Below are 12,156 nucleotides of genomic sequence, written 5' to 3'. Positions count from 1 at the left end.
TCCTTCCTCAGAATATTGGCTGTGATGCTACATTGTTCATAGCATATTGCAACAGCGTACAGCCATTGCTACATAGTTTGGATGAGGCTCTCCTCACACAACTTCCCCTGCTTTCTGATGAGAAAGATACAAAATTCACCAGTAAAAGCATGCTGGGTTACATACTTCTGCTTTAGGTGCTCTGATGAGCAACTGGCAAAAGCCAGCGCTGGTTTTTCAACTTCAGACATCCTACGAATTTGTAGAGCTGTTGCGTAAACATTAACTGCTTAGCCTTTTGCTAAACAGGCATTTTTCACCAGCTCAAATTATTCCATCTGTTTGATCACGTCAAGCCCCGCCCTTGAACCTACCACAAGGTAGGTTCAAAGATTGCCGAGTGCAATGCTGTCACTTTATTAGAGCCCTCTGAGCATGGATGACTGAAGCAGATCAGCTCCAGGAACTACTTGTGAGAGGAGTATGTGCTAAACTTCAGTGTGTGGCTCGGTGGGGGGGGGGGGCAAGCTTTCACTCACTTTTGTGGTTGATCAACAGGAAGAAGGTAAGCCTTGAAATTAACTCTCTCCCAGTCAACATCCAGTGATGCTAAATAGCTAGTTTTTGCTGTTTAAAGATTATGGGGGAACAAAATAGCTGATAGCTGTTAAACACTTGTAGTGGATTAAGAATTGGTATATCTAAATAATAAAAATACTGCTAGTGTCGGGTGAATACAAAGCAATCTGATGACGAGCAGGTGATCTAACAAACAAGACTGCAATCATAAATGAAAAACCTGATTGTAGACCGCACTGAACCCAAAATTTCATTTCTGTATCATGACATAAGTTTTTTTTTAAAGACTTCTAAGAGGGTATAACAACTCTATTAGTTTTTAAGATGCCATGAGACTGTCTGCCTCTCATTTCCTGTAATAATCCCCCAGGAATTATTCATTATTGAATGATCAATGGTTTATATCTGCTTTGTGAGCCAATCTCGACGGTAATTAATTCCTTTTTTAAAACCTCACTGTGTCCTTTTCTCGAGAGTGAGAGGAAGAGTTGTTCCACTTGTACCTTTCAGTGACTGTTTATTATTATTATTATTATTATTATTATTATTATTATTATTAAAATTAAACCAAAGCTACACATAGCAATTAGAGATATAGATCAAAATACAAATCGTACACAGCTTTCTCTTTGTACAGCGTTAAATGGTACCAGTTAACAATGTTATACAAATATGCAGGTCATATACAATCGGTTAAACAGGAAAATTCTGTCCTATGTCACTTTACCAACTCTTTGATTCTCCTCCCATGTGTTGCGCTGATGTTGTAACCTTCAGGTAACATTGGGTATGGTACATTCTTCACTTTTTGCCCGATCCTTCTGAATCTCTTGCACAGCATTATTGACATAAAGGTGTCAGTCTGGAAAAGCTGTGAGAATCACAGGCTCACAGGCAACAAATTTAATTATGGAAGTACAACTGCTTATTGTTGTTTTACTGGGGAAGTTAGGTTTTTTTTTAAAAAAAGTTCTTTTGTACAATTTCAAATCCTGCCTTGCCCCAAGGAACCTTATGCTTTCACACGATGATGAATGAAATGAAAACTCATTGCAGTCTTATTTACTGCCAGCAAGGAGCAAAGAGTAGTTCCCACAGCTGTTTGCAAAAGCACATGCTGTATGATGTCACAACAAGATAAAAAAGGATAGTGAACAGAATGCTTAGAATAATGGGAAGCAGAACCACTTTTCTGCTCTGATTTTGATGTGTTAGCCTGAGTCAATGTACTACTGCTAGGAAAATGATGGTATTCAGGGTCACTACCAAGAGCTTCAACAGAATTTTCTGGCCTCATTATGTCGACTGGACCCTCCAATTAACATGCAAAAGGGAATACCAACTGGCATACGTTTGGTGTTGTACGCAAAATTGTATGCCATTTTAGTGGGTGGGGTGGAGGGCCCCCAAAATATCCATCAGAGACCACACAACAAACTATTAGATGTTTGACAGGCAGAATGTCAACAGGTGAAGCATTTCCCATAACGGAAATTGAATTTCTGCCTGCCACACAGCTGTGAAAAGCACAAGATGCCTGCCTTCCCCCAGTGCCAACCCTGAACAATGCAAAGAATTCAAGTTTCCTGAGCTGTAAACCAGTTACATTACTGTAATGTCTTCATCACTTTGCCTCTGGCTGGCAATACTGTATTCAGTGATGGCGTTTCAGGTAGCAGGTGTGTATGCATGCATCAAAAGAGATTTAAGTTTATCAGCAACCCAAGTTCAGGTGACCATATGTGGATCAGTTCAATATTAAACCGTTACAGAACATTTGATGTGCTTCTTTGCGATTTAGACCTCACAGTAACTGCAGCAATGCTATCAACACGGGTCAGTCACCCTTTTATTTTACTTTGAGAAAAAAGGGTGGGTTGAGCCTTTGACATGAATATACTCATGATTTTAGAGTTTAAACCAACAGCAACCTCTTCCACCATTATCCTATTCCCCCCTCATGGTTGAGAAGGCAAATATTCCCCCTCCTCCCCATGTTGCTGCTAAAATCAATTTGACAGACTCCTCCTCTGTTTGTGTTTCCTTAGAGCTGTATAACAACACTGAATACAGAGTGGTAATTCACTACCCTCCATAGCTGCCAAGTTTTCCCTTTTCTCGCGAGGAAGCCTATTCAGCATAAAGGAATTTCCCTTAAAAAAGGGAGAACTTGGCAGCTATGCTACCCTCTCTCAGCCCCCCTGTTCTATGACATTAGTATAATAATACTGCACCACTTTGTAGGGCTGATTTAACCTATCCTTTCTCAACCAGAATACCAACCTCCCTACAGTATGGATATAAGGTAAACGGACCCCTGACCATTAGGTCCAGTCGCGACTGACTCTGGGGTTGCGGTGCTCATCTCGCGTTATTGGCCGAGGGAGCCGGCATACAGCTTCCAGGTCATGTGGCCAGAATGACAAAGCTGCTTCTGGCGAACCAGAGCAGCACACGGAAACACTGTTTACCTTCCTGCTGTAGTGGTACCTATTTATGTACTTGCAGTTTGACGTGCTTTCGAACTGCTAGGTTGGCAGGAGCTGGGACCGAGCAACGGGAGCTCACCCCGTCGTGGGGATTCGAACCGCCGACCTTCTGATCAGCAAGCCCTAGGCTCTTTGGTTTAACCCACAGCGCCACCCGCATCCCTACAATACGGATATACTAATGATGAATTTTTGTTGTATATGCATTTGCAGAGTGTTTAAAACTAGAACAAAAAATGTACAGTATATACAAAAGAGAGGGGGAAACACATTGGGCTGATACGTGCATCAAGGAAGACCCAAAATCTGACTAAAAAGGAAATAGGAAGCTCTTCCTGCTCCGTTCAGAACCCCCCTTTTAAGTATTCTTTTGGGAACCCTCTGCATTTCATTCTAGCACTCACAGATCTGACTTCACTTATTGACTAAAAGCACTGAAAGGCAGGGGCAGATTCATAGCTAGCAAAGCAGTTCCTTTAAATGGTACTTGCATATTTTGCTTCACAACTTTTATTTTAAAGGAGCCAGAAACCCTGTGCAGTAACTAAAGTTCATGGACTGAACAAGGGAAGCCCTACATAGAGTGCAGTGCATTTATCCAGCCTTGAAGTTACCATTGCCTGAACTGCTATGGTCAAACAATATATCTTGCTCCAGGAATAACCGTAGCTGCTGTATCAGCCAAAGCTGATGAAGAGAACCTATGTCATTAACAGCCTGATAGGCTATCTATAATTAAGCAGGTGTTTCCAGATGTGGAGATAACAGGGATAGAAAAGTTTCACCTGCTACATTGTAGGTTACTCTTAAAGTAGCAGAGACAACAAACGAGCTGGCAACTTGGAATACAAGTTCCAATGAAGAGACAAAAATGACATAATAACAGACAGGCAAGTTTGGATACAACCAGAGTTTAGTATTACATGCATGTATCTGTTTTGGGGACTCCTTCTTTCCTGTCTTCTCCCACTATGCCTGCAGGGAAGAGATCAAAAGCTTTTGATTTCAGGTAATTGCAGCTTATTATTACAACTTACAACTATAAGTGGTAAATCTTAGATATGGTTTAAGGAAACAAGCCTGCTTGATAAACCATGGTTGGCTTGTTTCCCTAAACCCTAAAACTAATTGGAGTTTGACCAGGTTCCAACAGTCCACAGTTAATGAAAAATCACTGAACTCAAAGCTTGCAGTCTCTTTCTCATCGCTGCTGCCGTGAGCTGCCTGAGGCTCCTTCACATAATGCTAAATCAACCTTTCCCAACCCGATGCCCTCCCAGCATTGCTGGACTTGGGCTCCCATCAGCCCCAGGCACCAAGACTAATGGTCAAAGGTGGTAAAATTGCAGTCCAAAACAACTGGAGGGCATCAGGTTGGGGAAGGCAGTGCTCAGTCATTGTTTAGCATCATATTCAAACCATAACATAGCTGGGACAAAGAGGGCAGAAGCAGATGCAGATGACGGGGGCTGAGTTATACGATTCATGATCCATCCCGTGCAGCTGGGATTAAGCTCCATTGAACTCAGTAGAACTTCTGAATAAATATGCATAGGTTAGGGGGTGAGCCGCTTGGACTTTTACATACAAACCCAATCCTCTTTGCAGTGAATTTAAAAATTATATGTAAGCGAGTTCAGAATAGTTCTTTATCCTGTGCGGGAACTCTGTATTCCCTTGTCACAATTCTAGGCAATTATTTTCGTTTGTTTTTAAATGGAGATGAATGTCTTAAACTGGAAATAAAAGTGACCTTTGTACAACTTAGCTTATTTTCTGGTGCCTTTAGCCTAAATGCGGTTGCCCACTTCCCTTCCTGTTGCAGGCAGCTATCTGGAGCTACGTAAGGCACATACAAGCAAGTCCCTCTGAGTGCAGAGCGATTTCCTTCTAAGCAAATGTGCATAGCCTGAGAATAATTAGTCACTTCCTGCTGGAGAGGCCTCCCTCTCATGCGAGCTGTTCCCAGCACTTCCTGGAAGTGGCTGTTATTTAAGGCTGTGAGTCTGAGTTTGTTGCAAGCGTGTGGTGGGAGGCTTCTAGCTGGTAAGTGGGAGAAGCATTGTCAGATTTAGTATATGTTACATTTCTGTTCTAAAGCGTGCCTGGTTTTTGTCCTCCTCTTGCGCATACTGTTGATACCTTTAATGGTGGCTTGATAGCAAAGGGCTCACCAGATGTGTGAATATGGTTCTTTTTGTTGGCGGGGAATCTCGATTGCTATTGTTTTTACTCAGTCAGTTGTATTTGTATCTTGAGAGGATGTTAAAAAGGTCGAGGGTGGTAATATTACAACTCTGCAGTAGTGGGTTAGCAACAGTAATTTGCTCAAGACCCCTTTATGCTTCGAAACGTGGCCTTTGTTGCATAGATTTATGTATCTAGATGAGAATCAAACTCAAAGGTATAGTATCAGTTGCTTATTCAGTTTCTATGGCAGAGGTTCAAAGGTCAAGGCTTAAGTTATCCTGTTATGCAGCACAGACATGCTGATATAAATAGTAGTGTAGCTCTGGGGTTTTGGTTTGGTTTTGACTGACTAAAAAATGCAATTGAAGCTGAGTGAAAGCTTCCGCTGTTTTTTATGTTTTGTTCTGGGGAATAAGAATGGTCTGGTTGCTGCTGTACATAAGATGAATAACTTCTAGGTGTTTGCTTGAAATCTTTATAGTTTAGTGTTAACCTTGCTTTGCTGAGGAACATAAAAAATGTCTCATGTCAAGTTGGGCCACATGTCCCTCTAGCTCACTATTATCTGCTACACGGCCTGAAAGTAGCTCTTTAGTATTTCAGATAGGAGTTTTACCTGGAGATGGCAGGGATTGAGGCTGGTAATTGCTGCATGCTCTCTGCCATTGAACTATGGCTTGTCTAGTTAAATAAAAACTGAGTAAAGTTACTGAATCTTGGACAATCTTTGTCCTTATCAGACTTCAGATAAGTGGCCTTTCTAGTGAGCAATGAAAACACTTGTAATATACAAGTACTGTGTGAGAGACATGCTTGATCAAAAGGAGGTTTGAATACCTTCTAGAAGTCTTATATAATGGAGGCATGCTGAATGCATGTTCATGAGAGCAGAATTGGGAAAGTAAGAGTACTACGTGCAATGCCTATGGAATATGAAGTGGGTTGCAACAGTTAAAGTGGCTCATCAACATTTTTGCACCCACGAGCATGTTTGGAAACTTGGAAGTGTTTTGTGGGTGAGCACACCCACACACCCCCTGCTCTTCACTGCAATTCCTACTCCACATCTCACAACCAGGAGTGTTATTCTTGCCCCACTGAATTGGAGACAATCCCCATCTCTTTGTTTAGCCCAACCTACTAGATATTGATGCAAGCAAGAAAGAGGCATGGGCCAATTTGCAGGATGATTTCTTGGGCAACACAGCAATGTTCAGGTGTTTCATAAGGCAATACTGGACCAGGACAATGTGGGGCAACTTTGCTCGTTCCAGATAATTCATTCCTCCCATCAGGATTTGCGCCAGAAAGATTAAGAAAAAGTGTAGGTACATGTTGCAAGCAAGCACAATTTGTGGTGCTGCAAAACATCATGACATGCTTGTTAAGCCATAGTCTTTGGCATCTAGTTTCTTGGCTTTGTAGCGTTTGAGCCATCACGAGGGAACCTTAACTCCATTTTAAACTTACAGGGTTTTTCCATTAAATAATAGTTCATTAAAGAGAGCATTTCAATCCATATAAGACTGTTCTCCATATAGGTGGGGACAGGAAGCATGGGAAGAACTAGCAGTAGCTGGTTTAATAGATTACTGAATATTGTTGTTGATATCCATCTGTCTTGAGACAATGGACTGCGCCTCCTGGGCTGAAGTCAAACTGCTGAAGAATCTCACTTCCTGTTACTTTTGCTATGTTAGCAGCACTGAAGTGACCTCTGTGGGATGCACTTTTGGGCAGTGTGTATGGAGGGTCTGGGCTGCGCAGACAACAAGCCCCCTCCCTCGGCCTCACTAATGTGGTCCAAAGGAAAGCAGAGGAGCACATTTGGCACCAGCTGGGCTGCAGGAGTTACCGGAAGTAGATTGAATAGTATACTTGTCTATTTATTTACATATTTAGGCTGTGTTTATAGGACAAGGTCCTTGCTAGGCAACATACAAACACGCAACAATGTAATCAGACCAGTATAAAAATGACCAGAACTGAATAGTTGGCCAACTAAGCAATGCTCTAATAATCAGCAACAACTTTAATAAGCTTCTCTTCATTATACACCAACTGGAATAGTAATGTATGAGATACTTTTTTGCATAATACATGTGTGTTATGGGATTTGGGAGGCAAGAGTCAGAGACTTGTCTGCTTAGATCGCAGGGGTCAGCAAACTTTTTCAGCAGGGGGCTGGTCCACTGTCCCTCAGACCTTGTTGGGGGGGGGGCGGAGTATATTTTGGAAAAAAATTAATGGATTCCTATGCCCCACAAATAACCCAGAGATGCATTTTAAATAAAAGGACATATTCTACTCGTGTAAAAACACGCTGATTCCTGGACCGTCTGTGGGCCAGATTGAGAAGGCGATTGGGCTAGATCTGGCCCATGGGCCTTAGTTTGCCTACCCATGGACTCTAGAGTTTTTTTAAAGATTTGCCCTCCACATAGTCCAAAACATTTGGAGAGCAGCAGGTTTGAGGATCATGCTCTATTGCAACATACACACACGCACTGGGGTTCTGGCTGGGGTTGATTGGAGTTCTAGTCTAAAGCATTTGGAGGGTACCAGGCTGTCAAAGGCCGCTTTAATCAGGGTGTGTTGAGTGTGAACAAGATTCTGCCTGATAACAGCTATCTAAGGTAGCCTCCAAAATGAAAATTAACACACAAGGTTTTTTTTAATTAAAAAAGTAGCACTTTTTCCCTTAAAAGAGCAATATATTTCAGCCATCTTTTCTCTTTTTTTAAAGCAGGCATCCCCAAACTTTGGCCCTCCAGATGTTTTGGACTACAATTCCCATCATCCCTGACCACTGGTCCTCTTAGCTAGGGATCATGGGAGGTGTAGGCCAAAACATCTGGAGGGCCGCAGTTTGGGGTGCCTGTTTTAAAGTGTTCCCATTTTATTATTTATTAAATTTCAAAACTGCCCTCCACCTGAAGCTCACAGGGCGCTTCACATTATTAAAGCAAAACAATGCAGCACCAGAATAACAAATCAAAACAACAACAGTTTAAAAGGCCATAGATTGTTTAACAAGATAAAGGCCCATGGGTACATGGAAGAAAACAAGCCCCCCTGGGTGTAGAGCACTTCATTTGGAGTAGCTGGATAGGCTGCTGTTCCCGCCTCCTCCCGGCATCGTTGGAAGATGATGCCGTTAACTGTCCACTCTAGGCTGCAGATGTTACTGTTGGCTGTTCCAACTGCTGGTCTTCTGAGGTTCCGCAATGGCGACAGGGGAAACTAGCCCCTCTGCTATTGTGCCCAACTTGGCAACCCATTTCAGATAGCAGCCAAATGTGTCGTCTTCTTCGGCAGCTGGGTAAATAATCTGTGTCTCCTGACTCTTCCCAGCAGCAGCAGCGGTGACTGAAGCAGTGTTGGGAGACCGTGATATCTGCCTGCTTCCTGGGCCTTGCCAGGGATTGATGCAGTAGTAGCATAGGAAATGGGATGGAGGGATGTTATGGTAGACCCTCCTATCTTTAAAGGACTCTTGGGCAGGAATCTCTTAATAAATGCTTAAAGGCCCTTCTCTGTATATGGCTCCCCCTGCCCCAATGTCCTCTGATAATCGGAGGCTCTGCTCCAAATCCCTTGCCCTGACAAGGCTGTTGTCAGCCAGGATGAGGATGATATCCGCCATGGTAGACACTTTGTGGAATGAATTGTTGTAAACTGCCCTGTGAATGGACATTTGACATTGAATAAAGAATGATAAATAATGACAAATTGTTGAGTCAAGTGCCTCAGAGCCCTTTTGTTGTATTGCTACAGGTAGTTGGTAAAGACCTGACTCCTGTATAGGGAAGTTTTTAATACTTGATGTTTTACTGTGGTTCATGTTTTAATTTGTTGGAAGCCGCCCAGAGTGGCAACTCGGTCAGATGGGTGGCATATAGATAATAAATGTTCATTCATTGAAATAATATATCATTTGCTGACATAGCCAAGTATGTCGGTGGCCACCCTGCAGTTCTGAACGCTGTGATATTTGTTGTAGTTTTCATGCTTATATTTTGATTTTATGATGGGGTTTAATTGCGGGGTAGTTACTTTTTGTTTTATCCTTTATCTCATTTGTTAGTCACCCTGGGTACTTCTGGAAAATTAGGCAGGGTAGATTTTGTTTTTAAATTTTAGTAATATAGGTAACTCTCAAGTTATGCACATTTAACTGTGCATTCAGCTTTACAAGCTAGGATTTTTTAAAAAAATAAAAAGGGAGCAGAGTGAGGGGGTAGACATTGAGGGGGGAAGAGACTTTGGCAATCCCACCTGCCCTGGTATCCAATGTGTTTTGACTATACACAATTTTGATTTTATATGCTATCCCCAGAATAAGTTGAGAGTCGTCTGAATATAGCCCATAGTCTCTATACATCTACTAGTTCTAAAACCTGTTTTGTTCAGTTCAAATTAAAAAAGAAATGAAAGCTCTGATTATATGGATGTTCCTGAACTCAAAAGATAGAGTCCTTTTGATCTAGGACTATTCTGAAAACGAAGCAAACTTCTAATTTCTCTTCATAGCTGATCTAAATCTAGAATGGCCAGATTCACACTTGCAAAATGCACCAGCCAGAACCAGAACTTAATTAGATTTAGACCCTCTATGCAAGTAAGTAAGTAAAACTTTAATACGGTCAAAGACCAGCAAAAGAATAATACAACTCAATTCATAAGTTATCTTCCTATAACTTATAATATTATTGAAAACTACACAATTTTAAAATTTTATAACATGTAACATATAACATGGCTGCTTTAAAAACAGAACCTCTATCGCCTCTCCATCTTCTATGGGTTAACTAGGGTCTTTATCTTTGGGGGTTGCTTTCATCATGGCTTGTCTTGTTCTCACCACCAAATAGCAATATTTAGCTACAGCACTAGTGATCTCTGTATCTGAGTCAGCTAGCAGATATTTAATGTAAGCTTCTCCTGCTTGGCCGGGTTGATTGGCTAGGAGCGGTTCAATTAGCTCTTTTCTCATCTCTCGGTATAATGGGCAGTGGAGCAAAACGTGCCCAATTGTTTCAACCTCTTTGTTGTTACGTGGGCATAGTCTTTTATCAAAGGGAGTCTTGCTGTACCTGCCAGCTAATAACGCTGGACCCTCTATGCAAGAAAAATCAGGAACAAATGAGTTCCATAAAATCACTATGTTGTGGTGGTGATTTGGAGGTTTAATTTGAAATAAAATTAGATTTAAGCTTGTTTAGGGAAGCTTTTAATGTTTAATAAATTAGTGTATTCTAATATTTCTGTTGGAAGCCGCCCAGAGTGGCTGGGGAAACCCAGCCAGATGGGCGTGGTATAAATAATAAATTATTATTGTTGGTGGTGGTGGTGTCTGGCATTTTCTCTCACACACATCATGGATATTTCCTTATATTACGGATGGATGTTCTGTTTTATCAATACTATTGTTACAAATTTGTTGAATTTGTTATGGCCTTTGCTTAGAAAAATAAACTTATAAACTAGAACTAGAACTTTGATTTCAATAATTCTGAGCTCAGGAATTTGTTTTCAGTAGGCACAAGTGAACGGAGGCAAGAGTCCATCTACATACAACCCCCTTTCCTGTTTTCTCCAAGCTTTCTTCATTTCAGTAATGTAATTTAGAGCAGGAAGGGTTATTTTATTGCTGTTGCTGAACAGTCCTTGACAATCAACTGCAAATCATCCATAGATTTACCAACAAATCCAGATCTATTGCCCCCAGTCGATATCAATAGATATCAAAGTATGGGACAGTTTTTTGTCTAGCAGCACTTACTTTGTAAATCTGCTTTTGTGTGTTTGGGGGGTGGGATAGAGAGTGAGCTTAGAGGTGCATTGGTATTTGGTTAGCTACAAGAAATGGAACTGTTCTTGGGTCAGATTCAAGACTTCAGTGAGAAACAGACGTTGTCAGCTCACTTCATCGCTGTGTAAACTTTAGCATAGTTCGTAGTATAATGACCTCTCTTGATAAATGGGTGAAAAGGGCTTCCTGTACTCTTGGGTGTGAGCAACTCTTGAATACACTTAGAAGTCAGCAAACCACACATCCAAGGGCAAAAGTCAGTAGCTGTAGTATGTTACGCAATTTGTGAAAGTGCAGAGTCTCCTTCCATATCTCTTGAAAATGCCAGAAAAGTCCTTGCCAATGTTTGATAGAGTTGTCTTGGAGCTGGGAACTCTTTAAACTAATTTTCTCGCTAAGCTTTCCGATAGTGATGTGCCCAGAATGACAACTGCCCGTCTCTTGGGCAGGGGCTGTGGAAGTGGGGAACAAAACCATACAAGGAAACGTAAGTTACATGAACATATGAAGTTGCCTTGTAGGCAAGACCATTGGTCCCTCTAGACAAGTACTGCATGCTCTGACAGACAGTGGATCTCCAGGGTAGGAGACTTTTGCATCTAATTATTTGAACTGCCGATGAAAGGATTAAATATTCAAAGCAGGTGTTGCACCACTGAGCTACTTATGTGTACTTGGAAATGAGCTCTATAGACTCTGTAGGAGGATATGGAGTTAAGAATGAACAGCCTATTCTTGGGACTAAAAACATGACTACAAAGTAGAATATGTTGTTCTTCTTGGAGATGTTGCAGAATCTGCCACAACAAAAGTTAGTTATCTGATGTACTTAACCTAGGTTAACCTAGATGGTGGATTGTTTGTCTTCAGTTTAAATTAAGCCTTTGATAATAACTATCTTGGGAACATTTTGTTGCCATGCTACTAGATAACAACTTTATTAAGCTACTAGCTGGCCCGGCCACGTGTTGCTGTGGGTTTTTGTGTTAAATGGACCTTTTCATGTTAAATGGACCTTCAGAGTCTCCCTATAGAGTCCCCTCATCTACCCTGTCCCAACCCTGACTCCCACACTGTAAGTTTCAAAAATAAGACTCCCCCACC

The 12,156-nt window shown here is 41.5% G+C and overlaps 1 protein-coding gene across 5 annotated transcripts in view; it reads left to right on the top strand.

Moving 5' to 3' along the window:
* Positions 1 to 361: 361 nt before the first annotated feature.
* Positions 362 to 12,156, top strand: part of ACSL5 (acyl-CoA synthetase long chain family member 5) — a 32,734-nt gene continuing 20,939 nt past the window's right edge. The window contains exon 1 of one of the 5 annotated variants that reach the window (XM_035132407.3): positions 362 to 460. The gene's annotated coding sequence lies outside the window, so the exon portion shown is untranslated. Of the gene's footprint in view, positions 545 to 4,968; positions 5,094 to 7,222; positions 7,312 to 11,456; positions 11,540 to 12,156 lie in introns of those variants that run through there. The other 4 variants (XM_035132404.3, XM_035132405.3, XM_088670587.1 and 1 more) reach the window with 4 other exon arrangements.

The sequence above is a fragment of the Zootoca vivipara genome, chromosome 5 (genome assembly GCF_965207765.1).
Source record: "Zootoca vivipara chromosome 5, rZooViv2.hap1.1, whole genome shotgun sequence".
In the NCBI taxonomy this organism is placed as follows: domain Eukaryota; kingdom Metazoa; phylum Chordata; class Lepidosauria; order Squamata; family Lacertidae; genus Zootoca; species Zootoca vivipara.
The sequence above is the reverse complement of the archived record's forward strand: the minus strand, read 5'-3'. Positions and strand labels throughout refer to the sequence as shown.